General features: G+C 47.5%; 1 pseudogene; it reads right to left on the reverse strand.

Annotated features, from left to right (window-relative positions):
• Nucleotides 1-693: 693 nt before the first annotated feature.
• Nucleotides 694-1,007, reverse strand: LOC114616662 (annotated as a pseudogene).
• Nucleotides 1,008-6,363: the final 5,356 nt, after the last annotated feature.

Below are 6,363 nucleotides of genomic sequence, written 5' to 3' on the forward strand. Positions count from 1 at the left end.
GATGACCAAGAAAGGAAAGGTTGGCTTTTAGCAGTGACTTGTGTGTCAAGTTGACAAGGGGTCAGTTGTGCTGGCTAATTTTATGTCAGCTTGACACAAGTTAAAGTCATCTGATGGCAGGGAGCCTCAGTTGAGAAAAAATGCCTCCATAAAATCGGGCTGTTGGCAAGCCTGGTAGACATTATCTAAACTAGCGATTTATGTGTGAAGCCAGCCCATTGCGTGTGGTGCCATCCGTGGGCTGGTGGTCCTGGGTTCTATACGAAAGCAGGCTGAGCCAGCCATGGGGAGTAAGCCAGTTACACAGTTAAAACGGAACATTTCTTTATTTGTCACTAAGACTTTCCCAGAGGGCATAACTAACCTTGTCCCCGCCCTGCCACCCATGAAGGGTCCGCGCGCTCACAGCTATAAAGCAGACAGGAACAGCTTCAGGGACTGGGAACCAACCTTAAGTGGCAAAAGCACTTTCTATCTGAATTAGCATAAAAATATCTAAGTAGAAAAAGGAAAGAACAGGGGCCGTGGTGGTTTCAGAGGGTGAAGATCGTTCATGGTTCACGTCAGACATTCAATCTTGGCTCGGGTGTAACAGAATGGAAACAGGATCACTGTTGTACAAAAGGTTCGCTACAGCACGCTTGTGTGCACCCGTTCCAAGCCCACCCCCATGCCCTAATGCTTCCGACTGAATTACTTCCCAGCCTGTTGGGTCCGCCAATGGGGGAGCATGTAGATCTTCTCTTTGATCCGGTCTTTGTTATACGGCTGGTGTGTCTGTGTATTGGCTTGGTAAACAGGGCAGCTGAGATATGTCAGATGGTCAATAAAATCAAACAACCGACTGTTAACACGTGTGATGAAGGGCTGTTGGGATTCATTCTCTTCAGATGTTCTTCATACGTTTCCCAAACACCTTCCATCCACTCATTCACAGACCCCCAGTCAACACAAGTCCTGCCTTCTGGCCTCTTGGTAGGATGTACCAGCAAAATGGTATGAGACATGGCACACCAAATGCTTTACTGCAGATGCTGCTAACTCCTGCCTCCAGGTTGCTGCCATGTTTGAGTTTCAGTCCTGACTTCTCCTATGGTGAACATCACTGTGGAAGTGTACACTGAATAAACCCTCTTTTCCCCCCCGACTTACTTTGGTTCATGGTATTCTATCCTAGCAATAGTAACTATGAATTCTGAGAGGAAGACCAAAGCCATCAGGGATATGCAGCATGTTGCCCACTTACATAGCAAGCAGTAGAGAGAAAAGATTTCTTTTCAGTGTCCGAGTGTGCTAGGGGAAAGTGTCTCACACCCCAGGACAAGGACAACATTTAGTTTTCTTTTGTTTGGTAAATGCCAGTTCTCAGGTGTTGAGGCAGAGGGGTGGGCATTTGAAGGAGAGAGACAAACTCTATAAATTAAACTTGATTTTTCAAGAAGTCCTTGGCCTAGGGCTGGTCAGCAAGTTGAGAAGCATCTATAGGGCTATTGGTTCTCTGGGAATGAGATGTTTTTAAGTCCCAGCTAGAGATGGGGTTGGACAATCACTCTACCCATCTTTTTCCTGGGATTAGCCCTTAGTTCCATGTATACAGCACTGGGTGTTAGGTTTTGAATGGGGTGAGTGGTTCAAGAGGAGAATGACATGTATTACTAGAGGCTAAGAAATTAGCATCATTAACAGCATGAACAGACAGACAGACAGACAGACAGACAGACAGACAGAGCGAGCCATCAGCATCGCTGGGGCTCCAAAGAGAGTTTGGGTCCCAGCACCCAAAGATAGCATGACTGGGTCCCTGAAGAGAATCAGAGAATGAGGAAGGTTCACAGCCTGGCTTTCTAGGAGAACACGGAGCATGGGGTGGGGAGCGTAGTGTGGTCCCCCTCTGAGAGGTGGTACTAGCAAGTGGACTAGCTAGGGAATCACCAAGTCCCAGTGGGATATCTATTGGTATCCATGAGAAGGGGGACCAAGCAAGGACTGGATTCTAACATTAAATCCCTACAAATTCATTGGGGATGTCTGCAGTAGAAATGTTCTGTGGTCCTGATGCCCAGGTTCTGTCCCAAATGGGTGGGGAGGCCAGGGGAGGAAATCTGATTCCACTTCCTGTGGGCCCACGCTTGTCTCTCTCTCTTCATGAATTTTTATTTGGTCTCTTGCAAATGTCATATGTGAAATTTATTTTATCTTCGCTTGAAGCCAATGACAAAAATAAAAAATAAAAAAATAAAAAGATGTGTCCCCTGCTGTGTGTGGTCAGAGCTCTGACTTTTTTTCATATGTATGAAAAAATGATAAATGGTTTCTTGTTGGGATGTTCTAAGAAAGCTGGTGGTGGCTTAGCGAGAATACATGACACTTCTAGCTGTGGATTTGGCTCCCTGCACATCTTCCCGGCGGATTGCAAGAACAATGTTCCTGGTAGTTGGATCCTGGATACCTGTCTAATTCTGGAAAGTGCCCTCCACAGCGCATCTCTGTAAAACTCTGTTCTTAAACATTTGTCAGCTGGGTTTTTAGCAGCTGAGAGGAAAAGTGGAAGCCAGGCCCCGTTTCCCTTCTCTGTTTCCTAGCCCTGTGAATCCTCCTGAGGACTAGGCTCGAATAAACACACACTACTTCCTAGTTCAAGCCAGGTGTCCACTGATGGAAGATTCCAGGGCAGTTTTGCTCCCAGCCGCTCCGTGTTTTAAAGTGGGCATTGCTTCAGCCATCTTGAATCTTGATATCTAATCTCCTCAGACTAGAGATACCTAGTGCTGAGAGGCCCGCCAAGCCCCCATGGTGCATCTGAGTTGGCAGGCTGAAGGGTAGGGTCTCTGGTTGGCCCAGAGTCTCCCTCTGCTCTCTCTTTGGTGGGTGTTGAACTAGGGAAGCCCCCATAAGATCAGCTGTGCCTGTGGAGAGACCAATAAGAGAGCCAGAATTCTATGTGAAGATTTGATGCACCTAGATTTGATGCATCCAGCATGGCTCCAGGGATGAATCTAACTGAGGTTGAGAGGGAATAAAAGACAACACACAGGCACCTAGGAAAGCTGGGATTGAGTGGAGTGGGCCCCGTGAGGGAGAAGCTGCTGCATCCCAGCAGCTCAGTGTGGTTACTAAATACAGTCAGAGAGACATGGTTACTGTATTGTACTGGCTGGTTTTGTGTCAACTTGACACAAGCCAGAGTCATCAGAGAGGAAGGAGCCTCGGTTGAAGAAATGCCTCCATGAGATCCAGTCATAAAACATTTTCTCAATTAGTGGTCAGTAGGGGAGGGACTAGCCCATTGTGGGTGGTACCATCCCTGTGCCAGTGATGTTGGCTTCTGTAAGAATGCAGGGTGAGGAAGTCAGGGGAGCGAGCCAGTAAGCGGCACCCCTCCATGGCCTCTGCATCAGTCAGCTCCTTTCCTCCAGGTTCCTGCCCTGTTTGAGTTCCTATCCCGACTTTAATGACTAGCAATGTGAAAGGGTAAGCCAAATAAACCTTTTCCTCCCTAATTTGATTTTTTTGTCATGGTGTTTCATCATGGGAATAAACACCCTAAGATGTGTGTAAACAAGGAGGCAGAGTTGTTATTATATACAGCTGAACACAGAAGCAGAGTTATTGATTAGAAATAAACAAGGCAGGGTTTATGATGTACAGCTGAATCCAGGAGGCAGGTTTAGCTGTTCTAGGGAGAAGGGGAGGAGTCTTCAAGCCATAAACATCTGGAGAGAGAAAGCAATGATGGGCGTTGTCTGTACACGCTGTCGATCAATAGCTACACATGGATACGGCCATCCCTCCCCGCCTCACTAGACCACTAGAGGGCGACCTTACCATTTCCTTAGAGCTGGAGCTTTGGTTGTTGACTTGGCAACAGTATCCGCTAGAGGAAGTATTAGAGAAAACCGCGGTTTAAAATGCAGGTCTGATCGGAGGCCATCTGACCCGAGATGGAGACCGCTGCTGTGTGGACTCTGCCTGGAGGTGACCTACCCAGAAAGACGTTCTCGCTTAATCGAGGGCTTCGTTCTCTGTTTGAAGACAGTTCCACTATGTAGCCCAAGGTAGCCTCAAACTTGATAACAACCCAGGCTGGCCTCCTTGGAATCCTGCTGTCTCAACCTCCCGTGTCCTGAGATTATAAGCATGTACCACTGTGCTCAGCTCTGCTGGCAGGTCACAGGTCAGTGAAGGCAGCAGTCGGATGGAGCTTCCACCGAGTCTAGCGGGAAACTCTACATTTGCTCCTTCATGGTCCTGACAGTGAGCCACTGTGGCCAGTCCAGGACCGGAACCCAGCCATTGCCAACTATCTCTTCACTGCCACCAACACCGGGGACCACATATATTTATATATGGACGTGCCTGAGGGAAGGAACCACTGACTGCTGGCCTTGGTGGAGATGCCACACCCATCCCTTTACTGTCTGCCCACCCCATCCCCGCCCATCCCCTTTGTGCATGCGCATAAGTACACATGGTCTGGTCTGAGGAGAGAAAAGAAATCATATGTTTAAGCTGGAACGTTTTACTGAAACCCTTTGGAAAGGTCGTCTTTCCGCTATTCTTGCTTTCAAGCAGTTCGTTTAGTTTTGTTTTTTCTCTTTTGAGACAGGCTTTCTCCATGTAGCCCTGGCTGTCCTGGAACTCACTCTGTAGACCAGGCTGGCCTCGGACTCAGAGATCCGCCTGCCTCTGCCTCCTTGAGCACTGGGATTAAAGGTGTGTGCCAGCACTGCAGTATGCATTCTTAATAGCTTAACTACCTCTCTAGTCCCTACAGATCTCATTTCTAATTCCTCTCCTGTACAGCTAGACTTCATGAATTATGCATGTATTATGTAACTTTATTCTTATTTTCTTTGTTTCCTTTGGCTCTGTGTGGTATTTATTTTGCTTTTTGAGACAGAATCTTACCTACATAGCATAGGTTGGCCTTGAACTCACTATGTAACCTAAGCTGGCCTTGAACTCATAAAACTCCAATCTCCATGGTTTGCACTAATTATCTGTTAAAACTGTCATCAAAGCATCTATCAGTCAGTTTCCTATTGAGCCTGTCTGATTTCAGGGAACGTAAGGAACCCAATGATTTAGTTATTCAAGGTAGGGTATTTCCACAGGCAGGGTGACCTCACATACATTGAATTGCCCAGCCCTGACAAGTGTGAGTACCTAGTGTTTCCATGCTCCAGGATTATAAACCCAAATACAAAATCCAAGTCTTGCCTTGCCTGTCGCTTTCCTTGCTGGCTTTCTAAGGCCCCTCACTGGCCTGCTGAGCGTTGAGCAAACCACTGCTGACGGCCCACTGAGTGCAGACTCCAGGCTCCCTTTAACTCAGTGGTTCTGAATCTGTGGGCTATGACCCTCTTGGGTCAGACAATCCTTTGAAAGGTGGGTCGCCTAAGACCGTCAGAAAGCACAGATATTTGCATTTAAGGGTTTTTTTTTTTTTTTTTTTTTTTTTTGGTTTTTCGAGATAGGGTTTCTCTGTGTAGCCCTGGCTGTCCTGGAACTCACTCTGTAGACCAGGCTGGCCTCGAACTCAGAAATCCATCTGCCTCTGCCTCCCAAGTGCTGGCATTAAAGGCGTGCGCCACCACCGCCCGGCCCGGCTAAGATTCTTTTTTTTTTTTTTTTAAAGATTTATTCATTTATTTTATGTATATGAGTACACTGTAGCTGTCTTCAGACACACCAGAAGAGGGCACCAGATTCCATTACAGATGGTTGTGAGCCACCATGTGGTTGCTGGGAATTGAACTCAGGACCCCTGGAAGACCAGTCGGTGCTCTTAACCACTGAGCCATCTCTCCAGCCCCCGGCTAAGATTCTTAACAGTAGTAAAATTACAGTTATGAAGTAGCAACGAAAACTTATGGTTGCGGGTCACCACAACATAAGGAAATGTGACAAAGAGTCGCAGCATTGGGAAGATTGAGAACTACTTCAAGTGTTATCATTTGGGCTTCTTGCTGCTCTTAGTCTGAGTGAGTGATCTGGAAAGACTGTCCTGGTGCTGCCACCTAGAGGTTCGTTTTAGCATTGCACATAATGGACAGAAACACTACTCCATTGAGTTTACTTCTGAACACATTATCATGAACTTTCCTGTTGCTGGGCTTCATCGTCCCCCCTTCCACCTACTTCTTCTGGGCAGGGTCTGCTCCACAGCCTGTCCCCTTTCCTTGGGCACAAAGGAAGGGAGCATTGACTCTCCTCTGTGTCCTCGCACGTACTGTGGGAGTCTGTGGCTGGGGTTAGGGTTAGCCACACAGCTCTGAGAGGATGTCTCCCCAACAGAGGCTTTGCAGCTCCCAGGAGAGAAGATCCCCAGCTGGGCTGAGGAGCTGAAGAGCCTCAGCCCTG

This window comes from Grammomys surdaster, unplaced genomic scaffold (genome assembly GCF_004785775.1).
Source record: "Grammomys surdaster isolate TR1022 unplaced genomic scaffold, NIH_TR_1.0 332826, whole genome shotgun sequence".
Lineage (NCBI taxonomy): Eukaryota > Metazoa > Chordata > Mammalia > Rodentia > Muridae > Grammomys > Grammomys surdaster.